Consider the following 18,566-nt stretch of genomic DNA (forward strand, 5'->3'; position numbering starts at 1 on the left):
ATGTTTTAATGAATAAATAGGTTGAAGGAAGGCATCAAAGCTTAACCCTGGAAATGCAGTTCAGGGCTGAGATGAGACAAGCATATAAATAACTGGTCGTTCTGTCATGTAACATAATTTTTTATCCATTTATATTTTTTCACATGAAAATGGCTTTGTGGGTTTCTTTTAGTGTTATCCAGTAAAATCTTTCACGTCTTTGTGAAATCCTACCAATTCAGAAGAGAGTTGCGTTCAAGCAATTAAACAGTTACCCTGATGTTTTACTTGACTGCAGATACCCTCCCTCAAACAGGGAGTCGCCTCCTCAGTGTGTTTGACTTTACCAGAGGGAATTGGGCAACCCTGAACTATAAATCATGATACACAACACTGCTAATACGTCCTCCATCTCTTTCCAGGTCAATAGCTTAACGTCTATTAATGTCAGTTCTCTAAACCTCTCTGCTATTCCCCAGGTTATTCTGGGCAAATTAAGAGTTGGAGAGTGCAGCTGCTTTCTGAGTCACTGGTTTACATGACGCATATTTATTATCGACTACATGAATGAGTCATTTTACGGATATTTCTTAGATGAATCTTTTGATAACTGGATGGATTTTTACCTGGTGTGACTTGTATATAGTTGTGTTTGTTAGCAGATTTAAACACAAAATCAGCATCAATGTCTGTCACTTCTTGGAAAAACATTCAAACCATAAGATATTATATTTCAAGAATGAGATTTTAAATTTTTATATTTAAAAGATGACATCAATTATTGTGACCTGTGCATCAGCACACTTGCACTTTTAAATTGAACTGCTACAATGAAGTAGCCTTTTTGATAATGGGCAAGTTAGATTTTTAGAACAGCGATTGTTTTTGACAGGCTTAATGGAGTGTTGCGTTTTTACCAAAAACACTGTTGGATTTTTATTACTTTTCATTATCAAATTTAATTTCGTCACAGACCTATGTGGAGGAAAGTTGTGTTTGGAGCTGTGGGTGCTTAGATGGAGTCTTTGTCGACAATGTTAAGCCTATATTGCTGATCCCTAATGGATTATCACTGAAACAGAGGTCAACACAACATTGAATGGGTCACAGAGATTTGGAGACCATATACCAATTGCAACATCTGGCTATAATTCAATAACATGACTGTATGGCCCATTGCATTCCCGTGATCTCATTTGACATTTATTGCAGATTTGTTACTGTTGATGTAATTCAGCAGGTTGGGTAAAAACAAATGTTTGTGAAGTTCTATTCTTGAGTTGCTTTGCAGGGATTCCCTGACAATGCATCAAGCTCATAACATGCATTGTTTAGTTCAAAATAACACTGAAGCATATGGGACATGCAATACTGAAACGGAGCAAAGGAGGTTGCTTTTTGTTTTTTTAATAATGGTCTGTTCAGAAGTTATTGATTTCAAGAGTGAAGATCTGTCAAAATTCATAACGATATGGCTGTAACAATAACCGCAGCTTTGAAATTAATTTCAAATGTTAGTCTGACAACAAAATAATCACTGACTAAAAGACTTGTACTTGGAGATGACAATCACTTATTGGGAAGCTGTCAAAGTAATGGCACGGTCTATTTGCAAGCTCAGTACCCAACGTTAACGTGGAGATCAGCAGCCAAGAATGGATCTGTTAGCTGCACCTACAGCTTTATTATTTTCTCCCTATTTACTATATGGCTATTGAAAACTGAATATAGATTAGCTGTGAGTTCTACTTTTTACAAGAGGGTCCCTTTCTTGATCCAAACCCACCTTTATTATGTTCTAAATAATAAAAAAAGAAAAGAAGCAGAAATAGATCCAGATGCTTTTACAGAGTGACCCTTTCAATAAGTGTATTGTAAATCTGCTCCAACCGTCTGTTATTTCTGTATCAGGTAAAGTGTAATGATGTACAACAATATCTTGGAGTAGTTTACAAATATTTTATTTCTTGACCAGCATTCTCTGCTTAAGGACCATCATTGCATAAATTTAGAAACTTGTCTCCTAGCAGTTCTGAGAGATTGAACCTCCCAGAATTTTCTCCTCTGCTTCCTTTGTAGAAGCATGTTCTAGCTGTCTTTTTCAACCCACTGAATGCCAGGTTTCTAACCATGCTGGAAATTAGCCAAATATTGATCCATCGGCAGTTCAAATCGAATGCCCCTCATCCAACAGAAATAATCCTTTAAAATGGGTTGCCCAAAAACACACAGATAGTTGCAGGATGCTGCAAGAATGCTTTGGGAAATCCATGGAATATATGGTGCAGACAGTTAATGAAAAAGCAGGAGCCTGAACAAAACATAAATAGTGCACTGAATATTAGCGGGGAAGAAGAAAACAGAGAGAGATTTCTAAGGTGTGTTTGGCAGGGAAAGCCCTGCTGTGGTTATTATAATCAGTGAAGCATGCAGGCGATCTCTTCTTGTTGCCCCCATTTGTCTCTCATTATTTATTCTAAAAGCAGTCTCCATCATGTAATTATTTTTTGTATCATGGCAGGGTAATTCAAGTCTGGCATCAAAGGCCCTGAGCTACTATTGACAAGCTGGGGAAAAGACACTAATACTTTTATTGATCATATCTACTTCTACATCAGTCATCTGTGGATATGCTAATATCATGAAGAGAATCCTACTTCATCAAATGGGCTGTGTTGTGGTTTTCCAGTTGACACAGTCATCTGGATCTTTGTCACAACACTAAATAACATTTTCATTATTTCAGCAATCTATTACTGATTACTAGCTACGACTTATCGAATGTGTCAACCATGTAACACGCTGGTACTTTTTTAGGGTTTGGACCAAATTTTCAGGAGAAATACAAGCCCTTGCATGGCATATACCACAGACAGATTGAAGATGTGACTGATCGCCTGGAGTAGCTGGATTAAAAGGCAATACAGACACACTAGTTATGGCAGCACAGGAACTGACACTCAGAAAAAGAGCAGCACATTGTAGCTGGGTGGATGGTTCTAGCAGACACAAGGACTCCCACAACCAAGCGATGTTAATGATGTACAGAAGGATCTTTGGCGAGTGTGGGCTCCCGTTTAAATCTGGGAGAACTGTTGTACTGTGGGTAAGTTTGCCCTCTAACTTGTATTTAGCAGCCGACCAAATATTGACTCCTGAAAAAGTCGTGTATATTGACCATAGTTTATGCTGCCTCGTCTTGCTCCTCCGTGGTGTGCTTGTGACTGGATTTTAAAACTTATCTAAAACACCAAAAATGACATTATGCTGAAGTCAGAGTGAACTGAAGATGTAGCCCCTCAGCTGAAAACCAAAGGCACCAAAGAGTTATAAATTAATGAAATAACACTTCCTTTAAATGGATAAAATATCTGGCTTTTTGAATGTAAAAAAACAAAACAAACAAACAAAAAAAACAGAATAAAATGATCTAATCTTAAATAGCACCAAACAGTGTAACTCTATCACTGACTTTCTTGACATTGTCTTCTTTGGATAAAACAGCTTATCCTTAATTGCATCATCCGTCTCATGAAAGTGCTTTTAAATTCAAACTTTACACTTCCCCAAAGATTCTTTAAATGTCAGTGATAAAATTCTTGATAGTTAAGCATGCATGATGATTGTACACATGATGATTTTTTTTCTCATGCTCTTCCAGATTATTCTCTGTTTATTTTGAAATGCCTACAGCCAAGTCTAAAAGTATTCAGACCCCTGGCAAAATTAGATTTTAATTTTAATTCAACTGATATGTTTGATTTTGATTTAGAAAATCAGACAAACATCTCCTAACAATGCATGTGTTTTAAAACCTAATTTATAAATTTTTATGTATTTGATATTAAAAAATGACGTTCACAAATTCTGCATATTTATTTATTTTTTCCTTTTCTCAATAATCAGTGGGGACTGTGAGTGTTTTAGAGGGTTTATCTGTATGTGGTATCTGTCGCTTTAAGAGACAGAGCCCAGCTACGTGTCATGTGACCTCAACCAGAAAGCTAGTCTGTTGTCCATGTGTCCAGTCAAGTTTGATTTCAAGTATTTTTAAATGCTTACTGCAACTTTGTACAACCTTTGTTAATTTATGATATCAAGCTACTGCAATGCCATAAGTTAGTTAATGCTCATACATATTGAAAATCATTACGTATTATAGGCTTGATAATTCATGTGGAACATTATATCATTCATTTGCATTAAGCTTATGTGTACATGTTTATGAGAGAGACTGAAAAAGTAATGTATCCTTTTTCTGTGTGTTTTAGTTTCACACTTTAGTATCAATAAACCTGTGGACAAGAAATCAGCTTTCCTTAGTCGTGATGTTAAGGAAGAGTTTATCTTCCTTAACTCTAGTTGCATTTACACATGGCGATGGCAATACATGGACATTTTTATGGCCAGTGTTGCTCTCATGTTTGAGAAATAATGCTGACCTGCTTTTTGTATTTTTTTACTGGTATTTTTAGTGTTAATCTTTTGATCATGAGTCTTCAAAGTGGGAAGGCCTCCCTGCCATCACCTTGTATTTACCTCCCTCCACACGTTTCCCAACCAGATTTTAGCTGGAACTCGATTTCGGTGACTCAAAGACTTTTTTTTTTTTTTTTTTTTTGTACATCTATTCAGTAGTAACTTGGTCAATTTAAAATATTACCTTCTGCCAATCCGCCGGGGTTTTGAATGTCTTTGGACATAAATATACAATACAAGTTTTGCCTCCATGAAAACTCACAGTTCTTTGTTTTGTCCTTGCTTTTTGTTTATGATGTTGTAAGAACAGAATTCCAATAAATGCAGATGAGTGATTATTCTTGATGTTTTCAATGCATTTGTTTTTCAGAACTACATTTTCAGGCAAATATGATGAAAGCTCATGTCGTTGTTTTGGAACAGCTTCAGCTCAAAAGTCCAATAATCCTCCTTGAGCGGCCATCGGTCCTTGTTTGGAATCCATCCAACAGAACAGAATCCTGGACATTTTAGAATTGGGCCAGCGCTCCCATTATCTACGGAAACTTTTACTCATACATTATGTTGCGTTTCTAATCTGTACTGATGGTTTATGGTTGACAGTATCCAAAAGGACAGTTAAAAATAAAAATCTAGAGAAGCCAGATGGAAAATAAATGAAATGTTTCAAAGGAAAACCTATGCTTGAATCGCAAGCACTCGTAGACCCTCAAAATTGCAAATTCTGGTTTTCATGTTTGTTTTAGTGGAAGACACCATAGAGGACATGTCAGTATATAAATACAGATGGCGTTGTTACTACTTCTCTGTGAATGCTCATTGCAGTAGTTATCAGAGCAAACATGGCTAGCCTGTTCGTCGAATTAATGACCCCAGTTCTGGCCTAATTGGTTTCCCAGTGTGTAAATGTCAAGCACCATGCAAATACAAATGGCGCACTCGTGCTTGTTGTCTCAAGAGCTGTGTTATGTGCAAATGAGAGCGGAGGAGGAGCTCGGTATTAAACAATATTTATCATTTGCAAACTAAACAGAGAATGCATGCTAGTGGATCAATTGTATAAGTAGCCTTCATCTTAAGCAGGTATGCTCTTTAAATTTAAAATTTGACTAAGCTTATGAAATCTTTTACACTCAAAATGAAATTAAACTCAGAAACATTTCCATTGGGTGGTTTTGTGTGATTTTTCATAAAACATGGGATTAGGAGCCAGACTAAATAGGGAAAAAAATATTGTATTTTATGTTTTTGTCTTTGATATAACTAGTTCCATAATGCTCTCATTTTATTTATATATATATATATATATATATATATATATATATATATATATATATATAAAATATGCAGTATTGAAACTAGTAGGTGTTAAATATTCAGCAGTCTTGATGAGGAAATCACCCACAGGTCTCCTGTTAGCAATTAGCAAGACACGCCCTTCAACAAAAAAGGGCGTGGCCTGCCTGCTATAAAAGAAGGATTTACACTGACATAAACCCCACTCACACACTAGGATCAAAAGAAGTAAAGCATATTGGAAAACTGAAAGAAGGATCTTGTAATAGTAGGGTCACAAATTTATTCATAAAAATAATTAAGGTTTTCTTAACAGTCCTGACTTTATTGTGACTGAGTTTGCAAATATAACTCATGTCCAATTTCTTCCCAGTGGATGCATACAACACGCTGTGAGAAAAGACGAAGGCTTTTACTGTGACAGAAAAGCCCCTCAGTGATCAACTTGCCTGTACGTGTAACAGCCGCGGCTCTCGCTTTACCCCTCCTTTCCTTTTGCAGTTTCCATCTATGAAATGAAAGTTAAAAAAAATCAATACAGTGAGAATTGTTAGAGGACGGCTTTAATAAGGGAATGAAAATTCATTCCCTTAGAGCAGGGTGCCCAAAGTCGATCCTCGAGGGCCGGCATCCTGCACACTTCAGTTCTCTCCCTGATAGTACCAACGACATTTTCAGCATGTCAATGTTCTTCTTAGGCCTTCTACCGAGCCATCATTTGATCCAGGTGTGTTAAACCAAGGCGAGAACTTAAACATGCAGGATGCCGGCTCTCCAGGACCGACTTTGGGCACCCCTGTGACTTAGAACATAGCTAAACCTGCCTCTAACTGTGTGTGTGTCAATGTAACAACAGGAATCATGATCGAGTTTGTTTGTACAAAGATCAAACAATTCTCACGAGTCGAGCTTCACAGTGTATATAGGTCCAATGGTCTGTTCTTTTCACTGTTTATTGCACCATATTGTGCTTACATACCGGAGTCTATGCAGCAAGCTTGCTAAGAGCAAAATGTGGTGGAACAAACTCAAAGTAATTAATAAGCTATTTGAAGGAGGAAAAGGGCAAATTACTCTCAGTATGTATTTTTGTTTCTCATTGTAAATTAAACACCAGCCACAAGTCTATTTAGGCTTGTTTATGCTGCAGTACAACATGTTTCCCAGTGCAAAACAAGCAAAAAATACAACTAGCAACTGAATAGAAAGCTAAACCAAAATATTAGATACTTTTTGGTGCCTACTCTTAGTTTGGAAAGGAGAATATAATGATATTAAAATGTAATGATTTTTAAGCATTAACACATCTTCATATATTGACACATATGAATCATCAGTTTAAAAAAATGCATCGGAGCAGGAGCTCAATAGATAACCAGTATGCCAATTAGAGCAATACCCCGGCACCTCCATCACTCCACTGTCTCTCTACATCTTTTATTCAGAACTGTTTAAAGTCAGTTCTATGGCATTTCAGAATGAAGCTCTCTAAGGTATTGATTGACAGGATTTGGCTTCTTGCTGAACTCCTGATGGGCAGGCCAGTTGGTTTCGTGGTTTCTTTCTGGCTGACTGGTTGACTCACTTAGCCTTTCAACAAGAGACACAGTGTGTTGGGGAATCCTCGGCTGTCATCCGCAGATGCATGGGATGAGGGCTCTGGCAGCTTGTCAGAGAGGCTTCAGGAGAGATTTATGTTGTGAAATGGTTCCTCTGCAGTGAAACTTTTAAAAATATCAAAGCAAAAAGAGGGCTCTCTGCTGCCAAAAAGCTTAGTTTTACTATACATCAAAGCAAAAGGCTTAAAACGGCTCAAAAATCCAGTTTTTTGGTCAAGCCGTTGCATGTTATTATATAATAGTGCTGTTTTTACATCTAATTTTATGGACATCCATTATTAGGCACATGTTACAATGTCTATGTCGTGATTAAGCATTTAGTTTTGCCAGGTCTGATTAAATCTTATCTGTTTTTAATTTTGTGTGTTTCTCAAAGGAAAGCATATTTTCTTTTATAAAGGTTTTAAGTTGCAAAAGTTTTCAATACTGTAGCCTCACTGCAGAACGGCTCTGCTCAGAATATTGTGCGTGTGAATGTGTGACTTATATTTAGGCATTCCAGTTTCCTTCCACATTCTAAATTTATTCTCTTATTTCTTCTCTCAAAATTGCCCCTTCGTATTAGCATAGTAATATGCGTTCATATTAGTATGTGACAGATTTCTGTGTGGGTATTTCTGTGTCGTCTTGTGACACAGACGACACGACTCTTCTAAAAATATTGCAGTTTTTTTTTTTTTTTTGTATTTCTAATGAGCATGCAAGGGAAAAAATATTTTCTTTACACAAATATGTTTATTAATTATTGATATTATTATTTAAATATCTTAATAACTATTACTGCCCACAATGTTCTTCACAAAAAAGAAAATGTTGCTGCGAGTACAACATATTTCAAATGTATACTTTAATATTATCCCAGCAATTATGGTTCACTAAAAATCAGCCCCTGTGTTTGATATCGAAATGGAGAAACTCGAGTAACAAAATACAGAAAAAGGAAACTGAACAGTTCAACACAGAACCAACTCTCTAAGTGCAGCCTTAAAAAGTTCTGCTTTCTTATAGCCTATACTTCCAGTGTAAAAGATAGAGCACTTGGGTTTACTGTCCTGTTGTGTTCAACATATGTTGTGTAATCCTAAATGATGTTCATCACAACACAAGAGCTACAACTTATGTCCATTGCTTATGTTTTTTGTTTTAGGCTTCCCTTTTCTTAACACTGAACCAACTGTTCAAACAGACGAGCCTTTTTTGACATTTTCTAAAGACAAACTTTTCTTCTTCTTCTGAACAACAAGCCCAGAAAGTTCAAATAACCTTTCGCCTAGTACAGTTATGACAGGGATTGTCAACTACTTCCAGGCATTGTTGGGTATCTCACTGTGTGTTCCTTTGTGTTTGGACCACCGTGGTGAAGGACCGTCTTCCATGTAGTCAGAGGAAGACTTTAGGGCAGGGGTGTCAAACTCCAGTCCTCAAGGGCCTGTGTCTTGCAACTTTTAGATGTGCCTCTGCTGCACCACACCTGAATAGAATAATTAGGTCTTTAGCAAGGCTCTGGAGAACTGATCTACACAAGGAGGAGGTAATTAAACCATTTCATTCCAGTGTTTTGTACCTGTGACGCATCTAAAAATCGCAGGCCACACAGGCCCTTGAGGACTGGACTTTGACACCTGTGCTCCAGGGTAAGCATGAGGGCTGTTCTTTCTTGGACGGAACAGATGTTGCAGGAAATTCATGCTGTGCAAGCCAATAATCAAGTGCCACACCTCAGTCCTCTGTGGTCAGCTCATACTCTTGAGGTCTGAGGCACAACCTACGGCAACCTTGAGCCAAATGATGTTTGTTCTATTCTCCAATTCTGTTGGGACAATCTCCTTAAATTTAGTCTTATTTGCCAGGTCATCTTTAGAGACTTCAACAGGTGACACAAAGCTGGTAGCAATGCTGAGCAGGAAACAAACCTTTCTCCTCAACATACTTCAGTTGTATACCTGCCATTAGAGAAAAGTACATCAATGAGTTATGACATTTATTCACAAATGTACACACACAAACCTCTTCCCCTTTGCACAGTAGGATGTAACTTTTATTCACTCATGCCCACACGTTTTCAAGAACAAACATGCTATAGATGGCAGTAAATTATTCTTTCCACAGAACACACCGTTTTCAGTGTAAGGCTGTGCCCTCGATCCACGCTGAGTTAATTTGGAAATAATAGCATGTGAGGCCAACGGGCAGGGGTGGTGCGATTGGTGCTTGCACCCTCGCACCCAGTTCAATGAGTCAGTCGTAAACCTGGCTTAATCTGTCCTTGCTTTCACTGTTAGTGGGGTATAAAAAATGCTATTTAAAAGAAACAAACTACGTTGGTGGAGTGGGGGCAAGTAAAGCCCGACGACCTGCCAGGCTTGTGTTACACTGGGGAAAACCCTGCATGTACAGTATATTTCTCACAATTGGTAATACGACCGTCATACCACTTCACCAACATGCAAAATGTAACGGGACAGCTAAGCGGAACAAAACAAAACTAGTTAAGATTTGTCCTTCCTGCTGAATCTGACCTTTGACAAGACAACCTTTGCAAGAAAAAAATTACTAGCAAAGTAACAGATTTTTTTTTTAAAAAGATGAAAAAATAAAAACAATTATCAGCAGCATAAGATGGCATATTTATGTTTAGGGAGATCAAATAAGGTGTTACATTTCTTTTGGTGACACCATAGATAAATCGCTGCCATGCTCCAAGACCCCTGTGAATCCTTTTGGCCCCTCCCGAATTCACGCAGGTTCCATACTTGGCATCGGTTAAACCATGTAAAATCTAAACGTTCCTGCACTTGTGATAAGAGGTGGCGCTTCCGCCCAATTTTGCACCAAACCTAGAACCGTATTTGCTCTGTTGCATTTTAGCTGTGTGCACATAACCTCCGCTGTGCCTTTCCACCCACTCGGTGCAAAGGTGTCACGAAAGATGAAAGAGCGAACAATGCAGGTGTGCCAGACAAAATTGCACCTGTTTTTCCTCTGCCTCTGCTCCTATGAAAATAGAACCTTTTATCCCTGAGCAAAATAAGGGATTTATTTGAGGTTGTAATGACAGTTTTTCTTCTTTTTTTTTTGCTTTTAGTATAATTCAGCTCCTGGACAGAACAATTGGTTGGCTATGATAAAGCTCTGACGACATCAAGATAAATTATTTCATAGCTCAATAGAGCAGCATGATCCTGTCATAAGACGCTGAATTATCTTTGAATTCATGGGCCATTTGTAATCCAGTGACATTGCTATAAATGTCACATTGTACAGTTACTACAAAGACCTTACAGCTGCATATCGGTTAACACTTCAGATATATGGAGTTTCAAACTCACAGAAGTGCTCATGAAATAATGAAGACACACATTCTTCTATACATGGATGTATAGTTTATCACTGGTTGTAGTTAGAGTATTGCACTAACTTGCATTGGGGATTGACTATGTCAAAATTAGATGTTGTTTTGTAGGTGATCTAGAGGCATACCATTTTATTGTTGTTATTACCACAAAGACTGATGTGTTAATAGATCTATTTCAAAATGAGATGCCTTAATATCACCTCAATAAGTCTGTACATAGTTATGAATATTCTAATGTGGCTGAATTGGAGTAATTCTGCAAAGAATTGTGGACCTGAGTACCACTACAGTGATATGTGAAGGACACCAGGTTTTACCAAACCTTGCGGCAGTTATTAACGCTAAAGAGGACACAACCCATTCTTAGGAGGCAATTATTTTTCACATGCTTTGGATACCTCTTTTCTCCTATTAAATGAAATCATCAGTTGAATGTTGCCTTTTGTATTTATCTCTGTCTAATAATAACATCTGTTTGATGAGGAAAACTCCATAAGGGAGCAAGTACTTTTTCACAGCTCTGTAAGTTTTCTGTGGACAGACATTGTCTCTCTCTCTCTGTCTCTGCCTCTCTCTGTCTCTGTGTGTGCCATTCTTTGTGTGTGCTTAGATTGGCAAGAGCGTGCCCAGACTGTGTGGGTGTTCGTGCTGCCTGTCTAAAATATCCGTAGGAGCTTGTTGCACTATCGACTAGTGGCTTATTTGACAAAAGATGACCAGCCAATCTTACAGTCTTGACACAAATCTGCCATCAGTTTATAGATCAACACTTGCAAAGTGGACAAAACACACACACTTGACACTTTGCTCACGCAGGAGTGGGGAGTGACACTGTTTTTGCTTGCCAGAATGTTTTCCTTCAGCGCTGTATTACTTTTTTTGGCATGTGCAATGTTGTGCAGTGATTTATGCCAAAGCTTTTCAGAGAGCAGATGTGTATTTGCACTGCACTGTACATCATGTGTCATTTGTATCTTGGATATCAGCTTATTGTATCCCTATAACAAGCATTTGGAAAATGAATAATTCTTTGCCATCTATTTCTTTAATGGCATTGAATTGTTTCGATTCAACCTGCAGGGTGCTTCATGCTAACTTAAACCTCAATATTTATTGGTCATTAGATGTTACAGGATCATCTTTTTTTTTTTTTTAAAGCACTTCTTGAGAAAAGGGTAGGGGATTTGAGGGTGAGTGATGGTTTTTTTATGAGCCAGGGGAGCTGTACTGGTTCAGTGTTAATGGGTCTTTGCCTTTGGGCAAACTTTACTGAAAGAGTAAGTGCTTCTAGCACATGTATACTTCAAAACTGTTACTGTTTTTTGTTCATGTGTAAAACAAAACAAAAAAAAGCTTAAAAAAAGTATTCTAAGTAAGGTTTTTGGTCTTTTGTGTTGTGCAGTGACATGCTACTTATTGTAACTAAACGCAAACTTTCATCTGCTGTTAAACGATTCTGTGCTTTGAGAGTGTTGATTAGCTTCTAGCTGTACTCCAAAACACACTTTTGCAGATTTTAGCTATTTTCACTGACTCTACTGTACATAAACCACCTAATCTCATTAGTTATCATAACTTTAAACAGTTTCTTAACTAATAGTACATACGCCTTTCCATTGAGTTAACAAATGCACCCATAATGAAGAATACAGGGTCTCGTCTCTTTTAGGTTAATATTTAAAGAATCATCATAGAAAATCTGGCCCTTTGCTGAGTACTATATTTAAAACATTTAATATCTACTTGCTGCAAAACAAAAAATACACACCTCTAGACTACCAGATGTATTGGGGGAAAGTTCATCAAAAGACTAAAGCTCCTTTTCATAGGAATGAAACTTGATGAATAATCAAAAAGTTATCATGGGTTTGAACTAGTCAAAGCTGGACTGAGTTTTATTTTGTCTGTAAAAACAAAACAATGAGGACCAAAAAAAATTGCTAAAATCTTGTCAGGTTCTGTTGACCTTTGTATTGTGTACCATCGTGCCACTAGTAAGTTTCTTACTCATATCATATTTATTAAGAACAGTCAATGCTTTATATTACTCAGTTTTAAGAAATAATTGGAGTACTTTTTGCTTCCCTGTTTTAAAAAAAATCACTTATGTTTTATTCAATTTTGCTTAGAATACACAAAGGTATCATTATTTAAGGTGACTATGTTGTGTGAATCCCCTACAATTCCTTGCCTTATTCACAAACATGCAGGAGTAGATATGTATTTTTCTTATTTTTAAATTAGCGTCTGTTTCTAACCATGCCGTATGGATTTAGGTTAGAAATTATTCAAAACAAAAAGCCTTACTTTAGGCCTTGTTCAAAAATTATTTTCCCTTATTTGGTGACCCTTCCTCCTTCTTGGAGTTGAAGAATCAGGTCTGCTGAGCCTCCCATTGTCTGCACACTGTCTACGTGACTTTTATACATATGAGTGGGGAAGCATTGTCGATGTCGCCCAGCTCTCTGCAGGTTGACCTTTTTTTTTCTATGGATTAATAGGTTTCATGCTTGCAGCATTAATAAACAATTTCTTGGTTCCCTCAGTAGGAATATGAGCAGTCTCTGCATATTGTTTCACCTCCCCTCCTCATGTGAGCCTCCACTCAGCTACATTTTAATCTTTTCTAATTTTCATTTACAGTTTTGAACGTCTTAACATTTCTTGCTGTTTGAACCTCTTAATGAGTGTTTGCAAAAGCACACTTTCTTTTTTTATTATAGATCCTAATCAATCGTATCTGGCTCTTTTTTTTTTCCAGATTTTTATTTGTTATTTTTTTTTCCAAAGAGCTCTTTCCCCTGGTCAATCTTCCCCAATTTGTGTTAAAAAAAGAAGGAAAAAAAAGCCAGTCCTTGTGTTTTGCTGTGGCTGCTCTTTATTGCCGTCTCTGTCTTTTTGCTGTGCTGATTATGAAGGGCTGAGCCGTTTTGGCCCTCACGCTGTCTATGGCCAAGGTCAATTATGGCCCTTCCATTCAGAGCATGGCCAATCACATGCTAAGGAGCCACTGATGTGGAGCGCCCGGTGGGGGAGATTGAGCGGGTAGAAAATCAACCATTTGGTGCCTCAGAAATGATTCGATTTTCCACTGGTGTGAAAGTGTGTGCTGTGTCTCCTTCACTTTGTTTTCCTTCAATGTCACCCATATTTTCCCAAAGTACTAGATGTCGGCTAGAATTAGACTGGAGACGGTTCTGAACTTAAGGCGAGTGAAGCTTTGTTTCCTTTTTTAGGTCCTTCAAAGTCCGAGTGCTTGTGACATTTTTTATTGAACAGTAGAATTAAAGCTAAAAGGACATTAAATAGGCACAAAATGTCATTTCATTACCTACATGAAAGTCATGAATGAAACCAAAAACCGCTGTGTGTTGTCCAGGAATGATCTTTTTTGTGTAAACTGTAGTGGAGATTTCCAATAGCAGTACTTTGTAGCCTGAAAGACAGAAGCAGTTTAGTACTATTGAAAATTGTAAGTACATTTTTTTGCATTAGAAAAGCATAAGGGTTTTCCAGGTGTAGTTCATGACACTGCTCAAAATGTTTTCATTAACATTAATTAAAGTTAGACTTTTTGGTTAAAGTATTCTTCCAAAACTGTAATCTAAAGCTAACATCACATAAAAACATGCAATCAGAAAGAAATTCACATATCATTTTCTTAACTGTTACACATAAGAGAAAGAATATATGTTATAAATGTAGCACTTCTGAGTCCAACATAATTAAATACAACATTATGAGCTCTTGTTTTGCATCAAACATGCCCCTTTTCTAGTTTTGCACAAAAAACTGAAAGATATTGTATGGAAATGCATGTTTTTATGTATCACCGTGTCCCAGGGGTATACAGTAAACTGTAGGGGTTAAAGAGGTATATTTGGGCTCACTTTTCCACGTCACTGTTGTTGACAAAACCTCTTCTACTGTTTTGAAGAACAGCAGCAAAATGTAACAAATATGTTTACCTGGTCTTCATGCCAAGCAGCTTCTACAGATGGGTTTTCCACCTATGTGGCAACAGCTTAAACACGTTTTTCATAATTTGCTAAAAAAAAAGTCAAGTCTCTTGGCTGCAATGCCTAGGTATCCTTGAGTTCTTGGTGCTAATGTGATAAAATGAGGGGAAAATTGTAGGAAGGAAAAGGAAATGTGTTTTGCAGCAACACAATGAGCGCGATAAAAGCCTTCAACACACCACTGACACACTTAAAACATCACCAGTAAACAATGCTTCTGACATCGGCTGCCTTCGCTGCTCTGAGCTACAAATGAAGCTGATTACAGTGGCCTTCTCGTTCCACAAACAAACCACCTCCGCATGTTCAGCCTCCATAAACAAAGAAGAAAAAAAAAGCAACTTGTGCTCATGTGAAGGCATTTGATTAGCAACAATTATGGCCTTGGCACCAGCTTGTATGATTACTTCTACTCAGGGCTGTTTTGTATGTGTTACATAAGCAATCACCGCCGTGCTAAACCTGGCGGCCGTCTGAGTGATGTGGCCTATTACAGAGACCTAGATGGGGTTTCGGCTCACCTTATCAGGAAAAATGTCAGTGATTAACAATTTAAAGTAACTCCCGAAACCAGAAGGGGGAAAGTTGTTTTATTTGCTTTGTTTTGCGGTTTGTTAATGGAAGAACAGGGCATGGTCTAAAATGATAGAGATCATTTTAGACCATGCCCTGTTCTTCCAGATTTTACAGATTTTATTTGGTTCAGGAAATGTACCTTTGCTTATGACAGCTGGCTAAAGCTCAAGCAGCGCATTGTTTTAAAAATAAACACATTCTCCATATTAAATGGTTTATAATGTCTTGCGGAGTAATCCATACCACATACAGTTCACATTTTTTCACCTGAAACATCTTTGGGGATTTACGTGATGGACCTGCACCAAGAAATGTGTAATTGTGGAGTGAGAAAGGTTATGTGGTTGTCGTTTTGTTGAACAATTGAAAGCTAGAAGGCGTGTTGCACGTTTTGCTTTCAGCCCCCCTGACTCCAAATTTTTGTAGAACCACATTTATCTGCAAGTCTTTTGGGGATATGTCTCTACCGGGTTTGTTAGTCTAGAGACGCAAATTTTGGCCCATTCTTGTTTGTGAAATAGATTATGCACACTGAGACAGGGTTCTCCTTTGGTTTTAGGTCAAGGTGAATTCTGTAACACTTGGAGAGAACACTTCTCACATATTTTCAAAGCATGCACAGAAGAAAAACTATTTTAAGCTATTATTTAATATTTGTAGCTGAAACACCCTCCTCTTGAAGGCATATAAGGCTCAGCTTTTAATACTTCAGCCATCAAAGTGACCATAAATGCATTGTTTTGTCGACGGCTCTATGCTCTAAGAACCACGTCAGTAGTCCTGTTTCTAATCCCAATATTTACAACTAGAATAGTGGGATCATATATCTCTTGTGCTATAGAATCTCTCAGCAGACAGAACAAAGTCTGGAAGTTTTTTTCACCCCACATGCAACAAATCACCACTCTGACCCTTCAGTCCCTGCTGTAACTGCTTTGACTGTTTTCAGCTGGAACTGAACACGCTCCTCCTCTAGAGCTTTCAGACATGTCAGCTGTTACTGTCGCTGCGCATTATGCATTTGAGCCCTCCACTCAGAGATGCCCACAAGTCCTCAGCCAAGGATACAGAGGACACTCAAAATACAGCTGGGTGCTCCCTGGGTTCATTAACGTCACCCGAGATGTCTCTTTGCTTCTTCTTGCTCAGCTCCTCTGTCAGCCAAATACTGTCTGGAGAAGTAGCTCTGACAGGAGTAATTAGACGATGATCATGAGTGTGTGTGTCCTGAGTTCAAAACTGCTCGTAAACAGCAAAATGTTTACGCTGTTTGACATTTTTAAAGACAAAGTGTATGTTTTTTTTTTTTTTCTACCATACCAGTACAAGGGCAATGTCTTCTATAGATACAGTTTTGTATCGTGTACGTTTGTTTCTGTGGTCTTGCTGCAAAACCTATCGTTTCCTGGTTACAAGTTAAGTTGAGTGTACATTCAGTTTTGGAGAAACTGACTGAAATTATTTGTCCTCAATACTGCTATTGCACTTTGCATAGATACTCACTATGACCCTTCTTTCATTGTCAGTGCCTTCTCTATCGATAGTTAAGACAATTGTCTCAATTTTGCCGTTCAGTGGACTAAAAATTTGAAGTTATAAATAAAATTGTGTTAAACATCCTAAGGATTTGGCTAAAAGTATTGCTGAACTCACTGAAAATGCCAACAACAAAGTTGACAGGTGACTTGTGTCAGTGCTTACTATCAGTGCAGCTAACCAATCAGAACAGCTTAGACAGCCCAGAAGAGCAAACATAGACAAGACAATCTAATAGCCATTAATCTTAGATTTTTATTTGAAACTGTCTTTTTAATTTTTAATTTAATAGGGATGTTCCAATTAAATATACTGTATATTTGCCTTGAATACTGATTTGACATTTAGGCATGTCAAATAATGTTCCATTACACTAACATTTCATTAAAGTTAGTGTAATGGACTTGCACCTACTGCACAAGAGTAACTGGTCATGAAAACCAGACTGAAAAACGACTCGCATTTTACAGCAGCGACCCAGTAATAGCATGACTGTCTCACACTCTGAAGTGAAATTGAAGCCATCGTTTTGTATGCATGTTATCAGTTGGGTTTACTCATGGAGAATTGAAATTTAATTCATAGATGGTCCCAGATGAAAATGAAAAGACTTAAATGAGATGGGGACATAATGGAATCGTAAAAGTAATATGCCTGGTTATGCTCTACATACAATACCTTTCCAAGATGAGGTATGTTACTTTTTTGTTACTTCACAGTTATCGAAAACTAAGGAACCTGGTCGCAGTGGAGCAGGACTCTGTGAATTTCATCTCAATGACCTCGTTTTCAACTAGGTTTTCACAACAGAAGCACATCCAGACCCAAAGAACTTTGCTTTGAATATCATGAAATGCAATCACTAGAATTTCGGCCGCATTTCCCCACACTGACAGCTGTCTTATTAAAGCAAGCTGGTCAGCTGTCACAGACAGACAGGAAATTGTTGCAATCTTACAGTTTTTCTATAACAGAAACATTAGTGTAAAGGATCAATTTTTTGTCTGTTTGTTTGGTGCAATTTAAGTGCGTTAGCTCAATAAAATACCATTTAAAGTGGTGTATTTAATTTAAACAAACCTACAATAGCATTTTCAAAGCAGAGCACATGAAAACAAAAAGTTGGGATTGTTTTGAAAATAGTAAATCAAATGGTTTGCTGGGCTTTTTGCTGACATAAGATCACAAAGACGCCACCAACAACTTGTATTGGTGATTGTTGAATTTGGGACTCGAGGACTCTTGATAACAACAATTTCAAAATGAACTTTTTAGAGCCCTCAGCCAATAGTTGGGATTGTATTGAGACACCTCCAATACGTTGGGGATACCTCCTGTTATTTGTTTTGAATCAAAACAGATTAAAAACAAATCTGTGCAAATATTCACTGATTACCATCTATGCATCAACTCCACAGAAACTACCTGACAGTGCTCGTAAATATTCCCCAGTTTGCTATTTGCCTGTTACTTTAGAAAACCTATTGACTAAAAAGCAAAAAAAAAAACCGTTTAACTTTGACTATTAGAACTACAGAAGCGCACAGCGAATAAGAGTTTTATGATGTATGCCAGTGGTTCTGTGGTTCAGCTCAGTATGAAATACTCCCCACAGATGTGCTGGACCTCTCCATTGTGATGAGTGCTCTTTGATTAATTTACCCCAAATGAAAGGCTTTATTTTTAGCCTGGCAGTGTGGACAGCGT

General features: G+C 37.6%; 1 protein-coding gene across 3 annotated transcripts in view; it reads left to right on the plus strand.

Moving 5' to 3' along the window:
• fgf14 (fibroblast growth factor 14) overlaps positions 1 to 18,566 on the plus strand; it is a 110,149-nt gene that overhangs the window by 84,578 nt on the left and 7,005 nt on the right. The window lies entirely within an intron of this gene.

This window comes from Xiphophorus hellerii, chromosome 7, assembly GCF_003331165.1.
Source record: "Xiphophorus hellerii strain 12219 chromosome 7, Xiphophorus_hellerii-4.1, whole genome shotgun sequence".
Classification (NCBI taxonomy): domain Eukaryota; kingdom Metazoa; phylum Chordata; class Actinopteri; order Cyprinodontiformes; family Poeciliidae; genus Xiphophorus; species Xiphophorus hellerii.